This window comes from Lolium perenne, chromosome 3, assembly GCF_019359855.2.
Source record: "Lolium perenne isolate Kyuss_39 chromosome 3, Kyuss_2.0, whole genome shotgun sequence".
In the NCBI taxonomy this organism is placed as follows: domain Eukaryota; kingdom Viridiplantae; phylum Streptophyta; class Magnoliopsida; order Poales; family Poaceae; genus Lolium; species Lolium perenne.
The window spans coordinates 289,727,685-289,746,452 of NC_067246.2; the positions used below are offsets into that span (position 1 = coordinate 289,727,685).

Genomic DNA, 18,768 nt, shown 5'->3' on the forward strand with positions numbered 1-18,768 from the left:
GATCATGTAAAGGGACATATGGGTCATTTGGCATCAACGAGGCATTATCATAGAAAACCAGTGATCAAGAAGGCAACCAGGGACACAAGGCAACATTATTTGAGGCAACAAGGCAACTATTAAAAATTTCCCTCTAATCTAGCTAGAAACCATAAAGCTCACCATATTATTTAATTGGATCATGTTTGACATGGAAGGGTCAAAATGATCCTAAGCACTTAATGCGAAGTCTATTGCTAATTAAGCAAAGTCTAATTAATACTTGAGCTATCAATATTTAAGCTCATCAATTGAATCCATTTAGTCACAGGGGACCAATAGGAGATATACACTTGGTTGTATCTCAAATAATTTCCAACAAGGGATAAGTACAAGGTTGAGCCGTGCCTTGCAAATGAGGCAAACAAAGTCAAGTTTGCAACCTGCACATGGAGAGGGAGCAACCTACCTAGCAGCTCACACACACATGCAACCTCTGTGTTGTCACGAGCACATGAATAGTTCAGCTGTATATAAACAGCCCAGCAGCTGTCCTACCAGCTCTTCTAGCACATCCCAACTTATCCCAGCCGCACCACATCTTGAGCACACCAGCAGAATCATCTGCAGCTCCTTCACAATATCTCCACTAACCAAACCAACCAAATCATATCAATAGTTCAGTTGATAGCGATGAAACCATTCATCAGCTAGATCATAAAGAAGCAGATCAGAAAGTAAAGAGGAGCAGGCATGCTACCAGAAGCAAAGTATCACAAAAGCTAGAAGAACCAACCGGCTATCAAGCTATAGAGCAACAGGTAGAGACCAATCACTAGCTTAAATATATATCACATAATATCTGTTCTTCCATAGACATTTTCGGGGAAATGGAACTTTATAAACAGTAAAATCATCTAGCTACCCTTCTACTAGGTTTTCACCTAGGAGGATAGAGAGATGGATTTCTCTCAGATTGGCATAGAAGTGCTATGCCAGTCTCATCACTGAGAAATAAAAAGGCACAAGCAGTATCTGTTCTTAGTATTAATTAAAGCCTCAGCCTTTGCATCACTGGCAAGGCTACAAGATCAAGCCAAATCTGTTCTTATCAGTTATAGCTATTCAAAAAGGGGAACATCATGATCCACCAATAAAATCCAACCATGCAAACATCATCTCTAGTTGATAATCAGCAACTAGATCATATTCAAGAGCTCAGGAAAGGCATCAGTTTGTGCATTCCAACACAGCTACTGTCCAATATCATATATGCACATGCTTTAGTCATCAACACAAGCCGACAGTTAATAACCAACATAATACATGAATCTACTTAGGGTCCAGGAAATCATCCCAGGCCAACCAAGTAGTACCATAGTTGCAGCACAGTAATAAAGTATATATATAAGCTCATAAGCAAGCCACCAAGCAAAGCATCAATCTGCAAGCAAATATGGATGCCTCTCACATTTCCAAATTTAGTAATAAGATACATAGGGATATAGCTGAATTATTTCAGTTGACTGAACTGTCCAGGTTCAGTTTCGTCAAATATGGGGTGAGTAAATCATCCAAGTTGAGGCACCAAATTAAGCATATTACACATATCACGTAGTTTAGTACTTGACTAGCTCAAGTCCCACAAGGCACATTAATCACACACACTTATCAGGAAATGATCCATTGAATCCCAATATTTAACCCCACTACAAACAGACATATACCACCAGGAGCACAAGTATGATGCAATAGTCATTTTACAACCCCAACATTGTAACCGGAACATAGACAGGGAGGAGAGGAATTTAGCTCACAGTGGAATACATGGCGTAGGCGAGCTATTCGACACCGAGGTTGCGCTTGCAGCGCCGTCCATCGATGTCGAGCACCACAGCTCACAGCAGCAGCTCCATCACGAGCAACAGCAGCATCCGCAATGGTAAAGGCCACAGGGCAGCGGACCGAGGCGCCAGGGTTGCGTCCGCGGCACCGTCCTGCTAGCGTCACGTAGAAATCGTGGGGGATGACGAGGAAGCCAAGCTCGTCGTCGAGAGGCAAAGCCAGAGGGACAAATGCGGGAGCCGGTCAACCACCTAGCCACGGATAGGGTTAGCCGAGGGAAGGGCCACGCGAGGGCGGCGCAGGGCGATGTTGAGGCAGAAGTTTTTGGAGGTGAAGTTCGTGGAGGCGTCACGCCGGGGTGAGGCGCCGCCGGAATCGGCCAGCGACGGCCGAATTGAGCCAACATCGAGCAAGGGTTCTCGATTTGGGGCGGACCAGATACGGCTCGAGAATCGAATCGAGTGGAGCCGAAAGGTAGGGAACACCGAGGGGAGCCAGAAAACCATATCGCCGGCGCCGGAGTTGACCAGGAGCGGCCGGTGTAGTGGCAGAGACGGCGACCCTGTCGGGGTCGAGGGCGAGCGACAGAGAACGCAAGAACAGAATCGAGGAGGGGGAAGTTGTAGATCACATCCAGGCGGTCCAGAGCCCCATCACGCCGGCGGTGGAGAGGGCCGGAGGCGGCCAGGAGAGAGCGGCGGCACGGCCAGGCTATGGGAGCTCGGGGTTCGCGTGTGTGAGGAAGAACGAGAGAAAGGAGAGGGGTGGACGCGAGGAGTTGGTCGGGCCTGGGTCTTGACCCGACCTAGGGCAGGCCGACCAAGCCAGTTGGGCCTGGTCTGGTTGGACCAGTTGGGCTCAGCCCAAATGGCCATTTAGTCCAATTTTTCTTTTTATTAGTCAAAATATTATAGAGTAAAAATATTATAAAGTTAAAATAATAATAACAAAATGGTAAGACCATTATTAACTTTATTTCCAAGTAATTAATAATCTTAACTCTATTGCCAATTATTGTTTTTAGGAATTATATTACAAATAGGAAAAAACTTAGTTCCATTAGGAAATCATAACCTCATAATTTCTTGAGAATCATAAACCCTAAATCCTATTTAAAACCCTAACTCTATTATCTTATGTGAAATCTAATTTACTTCTAACCCTAAAACCTTAGGATGGCAAAGTATGATCATGATAAATTCCTTTGACTTATTGATCCATAATTAGCAACTAAGTACTTGTTCTTGTTTCCATAAAATAATAGCAGCCATAGAACTAATAAATTGGTAGTTTAAGTGTTCATACTAAATATAATCCAGTTAATCAAGTAAGTTCAACCAAGTGTAAACCCTAGTTTCTATTACCAAATCCATCACCTTATCTAACCATATTTAGTATCACACCAGGGTAATGAACCCTAATAGCAACCATATCTACTATTTTTGCACTACATAAACCTGTTCCACTAAACCCTACTAGTATTAGATAATTATGAATCATCCTATTTAGGAACCAACCAGTCCTTACTTAGTGAATTCAAATGTAAACCCTAGGCAACCTCAACCTTAATTGTAATACTTCTTATTACTTAAGAAGTATGTTCTTCAAAAGTTATTCTTTTGAAGAAAATAAGGAATCATCGTCAATTCTGCCTAATAGGACCTATAGCCAATAACCAGCTATCACCAGCAAGGTATATCAACCTTGATAACAATAAATTATAATAAATTTCTCAAGATGCTTAGGCTCAACTCAAACCCACAAGCTCTAGCTATTGATGAAACCAACATGGTTGGGATCCATCTAATACTGACCCTAGAAACCAGATGAAAACCATAGTTAAACCCTAGAACCCACAAACCTAATTATTCAAAAGAAGCCTGGTGACCGGGTGTATACGTGAGCACGCGCTCAATGCTTGACATGTGTCCCCCATTAGGGGATGTAGTTATCCCCACTAGTTTCTTAGTACATCCTATCATTGCAGGTGATCAGAATTATGTGTTGCGGGACCCACTTTTCGAATTCAAAAAAGTGGGCCCAGATGCTACACACCTCATGGCTCTACATTTGAATTTAAACAGTGGGACCCAAGTACAATGGGACCCGCTTTTCAAATTCAAAAAAAGTGGGCCCGGATGCTTCTTACCAACTGGCCCTACATTTTAGATCAAACATTGAGATCTACACCTGCAGTAAACGAAGCTAGGTATAATACAACTTGAAACCTTTCTAGTTTGTCGTACCATACTAACACCCTCACTATAGTTCATACCGTACTAACACCACTCACCATGCGTAACACCCATCACAACAGCGGCTACCAATTATATAGTGTCTAATCCGGGATGTATGATACAATTTTTCCAAGCAAACACATCTCTTTTTATGCTCGTGTAGTAAGCAATATGACATTAAACTTAAGATATCTTTTTTACTTTGCCCCAGGTTATAGAAATGAGCCTATATTTTATCACCATAGCATTTTCTTGTTTATACACCATAGAAGGAGAGGTAGGAGAAGATGAACAGAACATCGATATGTGGTCACATTGTAGAAAATATCTAGACACCAATCATGATAGTCACGGGAGCAACAGGGACTCCTCATATTTTCAGTCCTTATCATCTCCACACTGCTGTATGCTGTTGTATGTTTTGTTATGTACTCCCTCCATTCTAAAATGTAGTAAGATGTTGGGGGAATGTTCCGACCAGGTGAAAAAACACTAAAAAGTCCTTCCTACCCTTGATTTGTTTCAGATCGCACATCGCGATTCCCCTCGCGATCGCTTCCTCCTCGCGGATCCTTCTTCCTTGCCTCGCCTTAGCCCAGGTCCTCGAGCACGATCTCTTCACCTAGGAGCACCTCGACCACGATCTCATCGCCCAGGTGCTCCTGGGATCTGCCTCCACCATGATCCCTCGCCCAGGAGCACCTGGTAGCTGCTTCTCCTCCGCCCAGCCACGATCATGTGGGATCTGCTTCCCCTTCGCCCATCGACCATCAGGTCATCAGGTGCTCAGCGAAGAGCTGGCTCTGCCTCGATGTTCAACTGCTCGACCGGATGCTCCCGATCTCTGCATCTACTCCACCTTCAGCCTCCTGCTGCTCCTCCTCCACCCAGCTATTCCACTTTCATCCCCCAGCAACACCTAGCCCTGATCTCCCTGAAGCACCTGCAAATACCCAGCAAAAAATTTGACACAGCAAATAACAGCAGATTTTCAAGTTGCCAACAGAGATGACACTATGTGTATGAGTATGTTGTGTGTTTGAACAAGTTATTTGTACTTGTTGTTGTCTCCAATAAATTTAGTTGTTATTATTCTAATTATTCTATGAGTAATGCCACCGCAAGCAAGCAATGCAATACTTTACTTACTGTGACATCATCTTTGTTATTTCGTCAGTCTCCTACAGTTAATGCAGTGCAGTAGCAGAAAGGAATTGATAGAAACTCTGAAGCAAATTCACTATCAATTGGGATAGCAGCTGGGAAATTGAAACTTTTTTACAGACAAACTACACTAACTCCTATAGTTGTTGTTGATATTGTGCACACACATTAGACAGACTACAGCAAGTAGCACATCAGGGCACACACAAATCAGTAACTACAGCACATCAGTGCACACATATCCCTGAGATTACAACAATTTTTGAAGCAAATCAGTAACTGCAGCACATCAGTAACTACAGCCTAGCAGTACTCCAATTTCTAAAAATTAAAGTAAACAGAGAAAATTACTCTGCTTATTCTCAGAATATGCTTACTAAACAGAGCATCATTTAACAATTTGAATATAGGACTGCTCTGCTTGTTCTCAGAAAAGACACACATCATGTCAGCATGGCATTGCTATGCATTGCGCTAAGAGAGATGGGACTGAGTGCAAAGGGAGTACCTTTCTGAGTTTCTTTTCGAGACGTAGCGGGGCGGGCGATAGTCTTCCCGCAGCATTGTGATCAACCTGCATTGTGTTGACATCAGAAATGCCCGTGATTCCCCCTCAACCAGAAAAATCAGTACTGATTTCAAGAAAATGGCCATTACTAGATGTACTAAAGTAAACAAAGTTCAACGCTGGTTGGTCAAGCAGACTTCTGAGATAATGGTATTCTTTCGATAGTCATAAGATCAGTCCCCATAGACCATACCAAAATTCTAAACTATACTGAGAAACGGAGTAGTACAATTATAGGAGTAGTCAGAGTTCAGTGATCATGCAAATTCATACCTAAGGCAAGCCGTGCACGGCAGATCCAGCGCCTCCATTTCCCAGTAACTCATAGCCGACGCAGGAATTTAACAAGCAAGCAGTACTGCAAGTGTTTGGAGTGCTTAGTTAAACAATTTCAGTTAAGTTTAATTGGAGTACTGCAAAGAATGCTTTAGGCACAAGCATCATCAGAAGATGTGCACAAGCACAAGTACATAACTGCAGATACCTTTATTTGTTGCTGCAATACTGTGGTATAGTCTAGTGCTTATTTGATAGACACAGTGACCATGCAGGATGTCACAACATGGACCACGAATCACCCTCTCCAGCGCCAGGGGTTCGAGCTCTACTGCGCTCAACCAGTTGCCCGCCTGCGCCCTCTGGTCTTCATTTGATTTGAGAAACTAAGCAGGATGGACGGGAGCACGATGAGAGGCGGGGCTAAAAAGTGGAATCGTGGCCGCGGCATGGAACATATTCAGAGAAAAACTAGAGTTACCTGGAAAAATATTCAGAGACATGGAACATATTCAGAGAAGAACTAGAGTGAAACTACACTAGAGTAAGTTCAGGGAAGATGGACTTACTGGTCTTGGTAGTGGTGGCGGTCATCGTGCTGCTCCGATAAGAAGTTGAAGTTGACGGCGTCCCAGTGCTCCCATGCGCAAGCGGCGTCCTCTCGCTACTCCGGTGTTGTAGGAGCCGTCATGAGTTACTTTCAGTTTAATGCACATTATCAAAATCGGGGAAGTTGGTGAAGATTCATAGTCCCCAATAACATGAATAATTATGCACAAGGGTCAACAAGTTTTAATAATAAATCTTGGAAAATCTAGACATGAGTAAATAAACAAAAATTCCCGTGCATAGATCAAATTCCCATGCACAGATCAAAGACGAGAGGTTTATTCAGGCCATGCTAATGGATGTCTAAACTGTATATGGATGAATCATATAATGGTACTCCCCAATACAGTTTGATACTTTCATGTCTTCAATTAGTCCATTAAAAAACAAGCTAATGCTTAATCCAAAAAGGTCACAGGGACACATAATTGAAACGCTGATCGTAAAATTGAGTATTCAATAAAAAAGCAACAAGGCACATACCTTTATCCATCAGACTACACGTGCTACCAGTCTGAACTCAGTTTCAGCTTTCCCTACAAAATGAATAACAAAGTTCAATCATAAACCAATGAAAGAAGAAGAGATCGGGTACAAAGCTAGGGAAAGAATTGGACATCACACAGACTGATTGTTGGAAGATACAACACTGATATGTAGGCCATCTAAACCTAAACAAGAATTGAAACCCTGATTCTTGGAACAAAGAACATCCTATTGCAGAGCTGCACTCGGTCATCTAGCAGAAAGTTGATGCTGTAATGACTTTCTAATAAATTCAGTTGTAGATGCGACCCATTTACAATATAGCATCACCAATCGGATGAACTGTGCAGCAATCACAAGCTGAAGGCGTATGGGGATGAAATGGACATGTTGGATGATTGGGGAGCATGGCGATTACCCTGATTCATGCCGTCTTTGTTTTGGTTGCCGTCGAGCAGCTGCCGACCTCGCGGCGCATATGGCGCACTTGCACCATTCGGATCTCGTTGTTCCTTCTCACCCTTGAGGCAGAACAGGGGCGGATGGAGTAGAGGGTCAAGCTCCGTTGCGCGTCTCCCGTGACCAGGTCTTGAAATAGAGGGGCGAGCTCCATGACCTGCTGCACGGCTCTGGGGACGAGGGGTCCGATGTCGTCACCCAGGATGAGCGTGACGGGGCACGAGGTGCCGTTTTCCGGGCGGGGCACACAGATCCAGTGCCGGCACTCGCCGATCCAGCGCTTCCGTCACCCAGAAACTGAGAAATTTATTGTTTTACTTCTAGAAATTTCTCAATTAAGTTAAAAAAGTTAATTAGAAATCTAGGAATCACAATAAATATCCCACAAAATTTCACAAGACTAAAATTAAAAGATTCACCATGAAACCAAATTCACCAAAACCAATCAACTAATGCACTGATCCCATCACCAAAATCACCATCAATGGAAAAATGTCATTCACTAGGAATCCCAGAAACAAAGGAAAAAAAAAATGCCGTGAGAGCCGAGGATAGCATCGCCCTCTCTTGGCTGCTGCACTAATTCCTCTCCACAACTCGGCGGTTTGCTCTCTTGGCGCAAGCTGTAAGAACAACAAGGATATAATTGCTCAGAACCAATCCAAGAACGAAAAGGGGAATAAAATCAGAATATGAATTGAAAGAAGCTACCTACCGGTTTAGCTTAACTGACCTCGCGCTCGATGCATCCCTGGACCAGCCGCGGCCCGACCCCGGCGACGGAGAATCGGACCTCCCACGGAGCATGGCCGCCCCTACCAGCCATCGCTGTTGCGGGGCCGCGCCAAGCGCGTGCATGAACGATGCGCCCCTTCCTCCGTTCCCCTCGACACCGAACAGGACCGGCCAGCCGCAACATGTACCTGGCTTGGAGGTCCTTGTTCGCTCCTCCATGCGGGGCTCCACCCCTGCCCCCGTGATCCGTACGGACCAGGCGGCGGCCTCGGGGGACTTGTGGACAGCGAAGAGGCAGCGGAGATGCGGGACAGGATTCTTGGTTGCCTTTAACGGCGACCTCGTCCACGCGTCCCAGCCACATCTCGGCTGCCGTCCCAGGCTACAACGGCGACTTCGACCGCGCGTTCCTGGCATGCGCCGGAGGCTGCGATGGGCAGGAAACGGGAGCTGGTGGCGGGCATGGACGAGGAGGCGGCGGGCAGGAAAGAGGAACTAGCGGCGAGCTGCACGGCCTCGTCCTCCTGGGGGGCGCCCTTGAGCAGCTCAGCATCTACCGCGTGAGGCTCGTACATGGCGGAAGGTCGGAGCACGCCCCATGCGCCACTAGGGAAGAGGAGTCGGCGGCGAGCTGCACGACCTCGTCGTCCGCGGTGGCGCCCTCGAGCATTCTGGCCTCCCGTCACCAGAGCGTGCCGTCCGAGGGTAGCTAGTCCCCTCATCCATGTGTATGTATGGACAAGTTCTCGCTACCGGGGATGCCGATGCGACCGGCGGCGACGTGGACGGCGATCACGACGCGATATGGAGTTGATGGGCGGATGGGGAGAAGAAGAAGATTAGGAGATGCCATGGCTAGTTCGGTTCTGTGCCTACCTTACTTCCTAGATTAGTATCACATCAAAGGATGTGCTGCCAGCTGCCCTATAAATGCTTACCAAGAGGAAGTCACGGGTGAATCAGAGCGTGGATCCGCGTTTTTTCAGTCTTTGGCGCCAAGCGCTGTACTACCCACGGTTTTTCCCGACTTGGCGCCACAACGTCCCGCGCGAAACCCCGCTGCCAAAGGATACACTAATGATTGCCGCTACCAATCAGATAATCGCGGGACCCGCAGCCCACGGGAAGCACGCTTAGATAAGGATAAGACAAAGTTAGGGCATCCGATCTGTGTGAAGAGAACCTGATCTCAAAGCAAAATGTGTGGCATCTAAAGGGTGCTCACGTATACACCCGGTCACCAAATCCACACTCCCTAATTATTATACTTGTTCTTCATTAAAGAACATGTTCTTCAAAAGTTATTCTTTTGAAGTGTAATATAAACAATCATCAACCATGTCCTGTAGAACTTAAAATGGGCAACTACTCTTGATTTATTATGCAATCAATATTCCTTTATGTGTATGCTTGTTATAATACATTATATTACTTGTTTATGCTATTAATATCACCAACCCTAATAATAACCTTGTTTGAGAACCATTCTAAAAGTGCAACACACCCTAAAGAAATCTTTACAACTCATCAATCCTAAATCATCGGGATTAGGTTACGCTCGGGATGATTGCATCTCATACTATGCATTATAGCATCCTTGCCAATCTTTTAAACATCGTCCTTACCGGATGATGATGCTATTTCAGAATTTGGAGTTATTGCGTATCGAAGACCTTGCCTGCATAATCTTGCAGTCAAGAAAGGCAAGTTCATCGCTTGCTCATTTCATTTGATTATTTCTATCAAATTACTTGCAAAGTACTATGGTTATCACTATTGCATAAAAACCAAAACCACTACTTTCATAACTATGAATATGACTATGTGGTGGGCAATGGAACCATGGATTGTGTTGATATGGTGGAGGTTCCATTGCACGGGTTTATATCCATCTAGGATTAAACAACAAATGTCGCCAGTGATTCTTGTGCCGTAATACCCGTGTTAACCATAAGATCTGGAGTGAGACAGAATAGTCAATTGTATTTCCACCTCTTGTACATCAACGGATGCGCTTACCGTAGCAGTTGTATCTTGCGGAGCAACTTGTGGGTGGGGAACCCATTCTAAGTCCCCACGGTTATGCTGTGCATACCGTAGCGGTTGCGGCTTGCGAAACAACTTGTGGGTGGGGAACCCATTCTAAGTCCCCACGGTAATGTGGTCTATGATGGGTTGCAGCTACCGGCGAAGGAGTTTGGTTCGATCCCAGACTGTTGTCGTGGTCGGGGTCCGTCCTTAAATGGTGTAAGTGGACCGACGAGGACCCAGGGTCGGGGTTTGCAACAAAGGGTGGGTGTGCGAGGTAGCGGAGGAATATGATTGGCTATGACCTTATACCGGGCCTCACACCAAAGAAAGTGTGGACGAGCTCGCGGCTCGGTTGGCACCAAGGTTAAGATCTCTTATGGGTAAAGCAACACACCTCTGCAGAGTGTAAAGAACCGTGACCTGTCACTCCCTGTTCCGGGATAAGGAACTGCGAACGCGGCCGGAAAGGAGCTCCATGAAGTTCTAGTAAACCGGTGAAGGCTGACGGACATAGTTCTTCTGAATAAAAGCAACCTTTTGAAGAAATGGTTATGAAAACTTGCATTGGTATTAGACTTTCTGGTCTAATGCCGTAGCTAGTGCATTAAACACCTCTTTCCTATAATGAACTTGTTGAGTACGCTCGTACTCATCCCACTCTTAAATCCCCTGCTTAGATATGGAGGCATCGAAGGAGGATCTACAGTGCAACTCGAAGAACGAGGAGTCAACAACTACTTCAAGATACAGGACCCTGTCAAAGGAGTCAGATACCACATCCAACAAGGAGAAAACCTAGTTTAGCCATAGAAGGGAGCTAGCTTCCTAAACTTAGCTCCTATTTAGCTAGAATCTATTCATAGCCTCTATAGATAGTTAAATACTCTACAAATAGAGTTTGTGATAGGATTAGACTACGAGTCGTTCTTCTGGAGTTTATTTGCAGATTTACCTCATTGTAAAGTAGGAGGCTGTGATGATCTTATGTAACAGAGTCATTGTTGTAATTCTATAGACATGCCTTGGACCCGCATATGTTTCTGTTGTACCACTCTGAGCGATATAATACTAGTGGAACGGTGTTTCATTGGTGTTATATCAGACTTGCATACTACACCATGCAGTGGTATGCCGGGTCTCCACAACTGGTATCAGAGCAAATGCTTTGACCCTAGGATTAAAACCCTTTAAAAGAGACCTATAGGATTGGTAGTGTCTATAGGAAGTTGTCCTAGGTAAACCAAATACTTCATATGACTTGAGATGGATATTCACTTGAGAATAATCCTGACACACTTGAGTCAAAATTTCTTATCTAGCTTACCAAGATAAAATAAAGTTAGTTAGCTAACCCCAAACATGTAGTACACCATGAAGTACTTAAACAATAAATGAGTAGACCCAGTTGGTATACAATACATGGTAGTCCAAAGAGAGGATACAACCATAAGGAAGTTATCCTATTGGAAGATGTGTACCAACACCTGTTATGGTTAAGTAAGAGTTATCCAGACCTGTAATAGAAGTGATATCAATTGATGAAGATAATTAAGATATCCTAATAGAAGATGTAAACCAAGTTAAGTAATGAGTAAGTAAAATTATCCAAACTTGTGAAACAACTGATAGTAAGTGATAAAAATAAGTGATATAAGGTAGTATAGACCATGATGAGTCAATCATGGGAAGTAAGGAATAGGGATAGAAATAAAACATGTCTACTTACAGATTAGAGGTAGTAATCATATATGATTCACCTGAGAATCGTTATGTGATGGACTAGAACATCATAAATACTTAGGAGGAGAATAATAAGAAGCCAGTTGTTCAATAATAGTGCAAGAATTGTATTCCAAAACCACGGGAAGGGTGCCAAGCACATCAGAACCATAGCCTTATGGTACAATAACTAGGAAGTATAGGAGCTATATTCCAATAGTTATGTGTCTAGGATAATAAAGTTAGAAACAGACATATCATGTGAAGTAGTCCTCAATATAATGGAAGTTAAGTTAGTACTTCCAAACAAAACTAGGTTAACTTTAACCATCCCAAACCACTTTGTTTCAAGTTTATCTCATTGCAATTGTGCAATTAAGGTAAATGTTGAGACAAATAGTAGAGTCCCCAATAGTCGTGCTAAGTATCACGCTATAACCTATCTTATGTGGTGTTATATACTACACATCAGAGCCTGATGTTTAGAGATGTCTTACTCAACTAATATATTCAGGCTTATGATGGTGTGTATTATATGCACAAAGCTGAATCTTCTTGGATTTTATTGGATTTTCATTGTTTGACTAGATCCATACATGAAGTTTGACTTTGATATGCAAATGCATGTTGCAATATCAAGTTCTTACTTAATGCTATAGATCTAGAGGGTAATAGTACTCGTGTGAGGAAGCGACGAACTCTGGAAGATTCCAAAGACAAGATGACGGTTCATCAGAGAAAGGAAGCAAAGTTGTGGGAAGTAACCACAATACTCTGAAGATAGTACCAACCAAAGCTCATGCTTTACCTCAACAGAGGAGTACTTTAGTACATAAGAAGCATGAAGGTGAGAAATCTGGTGATTATGGTGAAGCTTAAGCAGATCCATAATTATTACAGAAGAGGAAATGCATGGGAAATCACTCAGGATACTATATTCATAGTGTCAGCTAGTGGTTTTCTTGCAAAATAAACCCTGAATGAAGGAAGATGATATATGGAACCATAGCAAATATAAGCAGGCCATAGTTGATATCAGAAGACCACAATTGGTATAGTATCAATACCGCGAGATAAAGTAGAGAATGTCTCGTCCAATTGATCAGAACCTATAATAAAATCCATTTTTAAATAACAAATAGCCACAATTGGTATCAAGTAGTCCACCATTGGATTATTTGTACCAAGAAGTGGTGAACAAATAAAATTTTGATTAACCAAATAACAATGACCTATAATCATTTAGTCGAAGGATTCACATTGGATGTCCACAACTGAGTGGATATACCACAAACATTCTTCACAAGACCTTAGAAGAATAAAAACCATAAGCTACACCTAGACCAATATTCTAACCATCAATCCAATGGTTGGAATAAAAGGAGTTGAAGACCATAAGAAAACTCTAAGGGGTAGAGTAAAGATTGAGTTGGGTATACAATAACTCAATACTGTAAGCCTGATAGAAGCAGAATGTCTGAACTGAGAGAAAGTTCGATCTTATTTTCATAAGATTGTTGAACACTACTTTCAGAAGGATGTCAGACCAAAAGCCGAGGTTCATACCTCGAGGAAGTAAGAAGTGGACTATAACTTGAGAAAGTGAGTAATATTTACTCAGTAGTTCGATAGCTCAAGTAAACTAAGGTTAATGAAGTTGGATGAAGGAAATACCATAGACCAAATACACTTCAAGAAGGCCAAAGACCGAAGGAGATTGACTATACCAAAGCTAAAGTCCATTTGAAAGATCCCTATCATGGAACCTAAAGAGTCCAAAATAGTTATAAGTATCAACTATAAACCATGATTGGATGGACTAAATGAGTCTAATCCATTCTTAGAGGAATAAACCATCATGACCAATTCCATGTTAAGTACCTTACTTAGTACCATTATTGCAGTTTTGGTAGTAAGGGAAAATAAAGACCTATTTACCAATTAGGAGTATGTTGTTAAATTAGTCTTCAGTTGAGACTAGCAGCATCCGAATAAGTCAGAATCATTGAATCTTCAATGAGAAAGGAAACAAGCTTATAGAGTTGAAAGACTAATTAAAGTTAGAAGCCATGGCTCAGAGACAAGTATTATTAGATTCCAGAGAAAAATCATAGAACTGGAGTAGGAAACTAATGTTCAGAGGAGAACACTAATGGATTCCAGGAAGAATCTGGACAAGGGATATATTCAATTATACCCAGTGAGATCACCACGGAGTTCGAGAGAAGTCGTAGTCTGCATAAGTCAGATCCACACTCCGGAAACGTAAGAGAGTTCAAACTTCGAGGACGAAGTTTAGTTTAAGGGGGAGAGACTGTAATATCCCAGGATTGGGGGTTACAAAAAGAGAGGGAACAAATGTGTGCATTGCATTCATGCAAAGAAAATCCGGGGAATTTTCGCGCTTTTGTTTAAAACCTCCAAAGGGGTCGAGGTTTATCTTACATGGGTGGAATTGAGTTAGTCTTCGATGTGGGTGCGATAAATTTCGACATGACCTTTATTAATTTATTATGTTTTCGAGGGAAATAGTTTGAATTCAAATTCAAATATAAAAAACAGAATTCAAATAAGATCTTGGATTGGAATTTGAATTCTAATCAATTATATAAATACAAAGTAAATATAAATATAAATGAGAATCAAATATTACAAATAACAATTCACATAAGTATTATTACAACACTTATTAAAATATTACAAGCTACAAAAGAATTATGAGATTACAAAATGGAACTAAAAGAATTCCTAAATCTAAATCTTCTTAACATTTCTTGTTCTTCTTTTCCCTGCAATAAGAAAAATAAACAATAGACAAAGAAATGTTGTGTTAAGGTTAAAATGTTTGTCTCCGCATTTTGGGAGACATTTTAGTTTTGGAAACTAGCCAATGGGAGTCAAGAACTAGTCTTGATCCCCAGGTGGTGATTAGAGGGAATTCTTTCTTAGGCAACATCATGAACAAATGGATCATGTAAAGGGACATATGGGTCATTTGGCATCAACGAGGCATTATCATAGAAAACCAGTGATCAAGAAGGCAACCAGGGACACAAGGCAACATTATTTGAGGCAACAAGGCAACTATTAAAAATTTCCCTCTAATCTAGCTAGAAACCATAAAGCTCACCATATTATTTAATTGGATCATGTTTGACATGGAAGGGTCAAAATGATCCTAAGCACTTAATGCGAAGTCTATTGCTAATTAAGCAAAGTCTAATTAATACTTGAGCTATCAATATTTAAGCTCATCAATTGAATCCATTTAGTCACAGGGGACCAATAGGAGATATACACTTGGTTGTATCTCAAATAATTTCCAACAAGGGATAAGTACAAGGTTGAGCCGTGCCTTGCAAATGAGGCAAACAAAGTCAAGTTTGCAACCTGCACATGGAGAGGGAGCAACCTACCTAGCAGCTCACACACACATGCAACCTCTGTGTTGTCACGAGCACATGAATAGTTCAGCTGTATATAAATAGCCCAGCAGCTGTCCTACCAGCTCTTCTAGCACATCCCAACTTATCCCAGCCGCACCACATCTTGAGCACACCAGCAGAATCATCTGCAGCTCCTTCACAATATCTCCACTAACCAAACCAACCAAATCATATCAATAGTTCAGTTGATAGCAGTAAACCATTCATCAGCTAGATCATAAAGAAGCAGATCAGAAAGTAAAGAGGAGCAGGCATGCTACCAGAAGCAAAGTATCACAAAAGCTAGAAGAACCAACCGGCTATCAAGCTATAGAGCAACAGGTAGAGACCAACCACTAGCTTAAATATATATCACATAATATCTGTTCTTCCATAGACATTTTCGGGGAAATGGAACTTTATAAACAGTAAAATCATCTAGCTACCCTTCTACTAGGTTTTCACCTAGGAGGATAGAGAGATGGATTTCTCTCAGATTGGCATAGAAGTGCTATGCCAGTCTCATCACTGAGAAATAAAAAGGCACAAGCAGTATCTGTTCTTAGTATTAATTAAAGCCTCAGCCTTTGCATCACTGGCAAGGCTACAAGATCAAGCCAAATCTGTTCTTATCAGTTATAGCTATTCAAAAAGGGGAACATCATGATCCACCAATAAAATCCAACCATGCAAACATCATCTCTAGTTGATAATCAGCAACTAGATCATATTCAAGAGCTCAGGAAAGGCATCAGTTTGTGCATTCCAACACAGCTACTGTCCAATATCATATATGCACATGCTTTAGTCATCACCACAAGCCGACAGTTAATAACCAACATAATACATGAATCTACTTAGGGTCCAGGAAATCATCCCAGGCCAACCAAGTAGTACCATAGTTGCAGCACAGTAATAAAGTATATATATAAGCTCATAAGCAAGCCACCAAGCAAAGCATCAATCTGCAAGCAAATATGGATGCATCTCACATTTCCAAATTTAGTAATAAGATACATAGGGATATAGCTGAATTATTTCAGTTGTTGATCGAATCCGAGGTTCAGTTTCGTCAAATATGGGGTGAGTAAATCATCCAAGTTGAGGCACCAAATTAAGCATATTACACATATCATGTAGTTTAGTACTTGACTAGCTCAAGTCCCACAAGGCACATTAATCACACACACTTATCAGGAAATGATCCATTGAATCCCAATATTTAACCCCACTACAAACAGACATATACCACCAGGAGCACAAGTATGATCCAATAGTCATTTTACAACCCCAACATTGTAACCGGAACATAGACAGGGAGGAGAGGAATTTAGCTCACAGTGGAATACATGGCGTAGGCGAGCTATTCGACACCGAGGTTGCGCTTGCAGCGCCGTCCATCGATGTCGAGCACCACAGCTCACAGCAGCAGCTCCATCACGAGCAACAGCAGCATCCGCAATGGCAAAGGCCACAGGGCAGCGGACCGAGGCGCCAGGGTTGCGTCCGCGGCACCGTCCTGCTAGCGTCACGTAGAAATCGTGGGGGATGACGAGGAAGCCAAGCTCGTCGTCGAGAGGCAAAGCCAGAGGGACAAATGCGGGAGCCGGTCAACCACCTAGCCACGGATAGGGTTAGCCGAGGGAAGGGCCACGCGAGGGCGGCGCAGGGCGAAGTTCGTGGAGGCATCACGCCGGGGTGAGGCGCCGCCGGAATCGGCCAGCGACGGCCGAATTGAGCCAACATCGAGCAAGGGTTCTCGATTTGGGGGCGGACCAGATACGGCTCGAGAATCGAATCGAGTGGAGCCGAAAGGTAGGGAACACCGAGGGGAGCCAGAAAACCATATCGCCGACGCCGGAGTTGACCAGGAGCGGCCGGTGTAGTGGCAGAGACGGCGACCCAGTCGGGGTCGAGGGCGAGCGACAGAGAACGCAAGAACAGAATCAAGGAGGGGGAAGTTGTAGATCACATCCAGGCGGTCCAGAGCCCCATCACGCCGGCGGTGGAGAGGGCCGGAGGCGGCCAGGAGAGAGCGGCGGCACGGCCAGGCTATGGGAGCTCGGGGTTCGTGTGTGTGAGGAAGAACGAGAGAAAGGAGAGGGGTGGACGCGAGGAGTTGGTTGGGCCTGGGTCTTGACCCGACCTAGGGCAGGCCGACCAAGCCAGTTGGGCCTGGTCTGGTTGGACCAGTTGGGCTCAGCCCAAATGGCCATTTAGTCCAATTTTTCTTTTTATTAGTCAAAATATTATAGAGTAAAAATATTATAAAGTTAAAATAATAATAACAAAATGGTAAGACCATTATTAACTTTATTTCCAAGTAATTAATAATCTTAACTCTATTGCCAATTATTGTTTTTAGGAATTATATTACAAATAGGAAAAAACTTAGTTCCATTAGGAAATCATAACCTCATAATTTCTTGAGAATCATAAACCCTAAATCCTATTTAAAACCCTAACTCTATTATCTTATGTGAAATCTAATTTACTTCTAACCCTAAAACCTTAGGATGGCAAAGTATGATCATGATAAATTCCTTTGACTTATAGATCCATAATTAGCAATTAAGTACTTGTTCTTGTTTCCATAAAATAATAGCAGCCATAGAACTAATAAATTGGTAGTTTAAGTGTTCATACTAAATATAATCCAGTTAATCAAGTAAGTTCAACCAAGTGTAAACCCTAGTTTCTATTACCAAATCCATCACCTTATCTAACCATATTTAGTATCACACCAGGGTAATGAACCCTAATAGCAACCATATCTACTATTTTTGCACTACATAAACCTGTTCCACTAAACCCTACTAGTATTAGATAATTATGAATCATCCTATTTAGGAACCAACCAGTCCTTACTTAGTGAATTCAAATGTAAACCCTAGGCAACCTCAACCTTAATTGTAATACTTCTTATTACTTAAGAAGTATGTTCTTCAAAAGTTATTCTTTTGAAGAAAATAAGGAATCATCGTCAATTCTGCCTAATAGGACCTATAGCCAATAACCAGCTATCACCAGCAAGGTATAACAACCTTGATAACAATAAATTATAATAAATTTCTCAAGATGCTTAGGCTCAACTCAAACCCACAAGCTCTAGCTATTGATGAAACCAACATGGTTGGGATCCATCTAATACTGACCCTAGAAACCAGATGAAAACCATAGTTAAACCCTAGAACCCACAAACCTAATTATTATACTTGTTCTTCATTAAAGAACA

The 18,768-nt window shown here is 42.6% G+C and overlaps 3 long non-coding RNA genes across 3 annotated transcripts; all 3 read right to left on the bottom strand.

Annotated features, from left to right (window-relative positions):
- Nucleotides 1-240: 240 nt before the first annotated feature.
- On the bottom strand, nt 241-2,227 carry LOC139838610 (uncharacterized). Its single transcript, XR_011756124.1, has 2 exons — nt 1,797-2,227; nt 241-628 (listed from the first exon to the last, which is right to left on the bottom strand). It is a non-coding gene; the product is annotated as an uncharacterized lncRNA (long non-coding RNA).
- A 2,139-nt stretch (nt 2,228-4,366) lies between these two features.
- On the bottom strand, nt 4,367-8,877 carry LOC127345215 (uncharacterized). Its single transcript, XR_007878500.2, has 8 exons — nt 8,357-8,877; nt 7,583-8,246; nt 7,162-7,214; nt 6,639-6,766; nt 6,278-6,550; nt 6,067-6,151; nt 5,734-5,799; nt 4,367-5,004 (listed from the first exon to the last, which is right to left on the bottom strand). It is a non-coding gene; the product is annotated as an uncharacterized lncRNA (long non-coding RNA).
- Nucleotides 8,878-15,316: 6,439 nt separating this feature from the next.
- LOC127345216 (uncharacterized) lies at nt 15,317-17,184 on the bottom strand. The gene is made up of 2 exons (XR_007878501.2): nt 16,873-17,184; nt 15,317-15,704 (listed from the first exon to the last, which is right to left on the bottom strand). It is a non-coding gene; the product is annotated as an uncharacterized lncRNA (long non-coding RNA).
- Between the last annotated feature and the right edge of the window lie 1,584 nt (nt 17,185-18,768).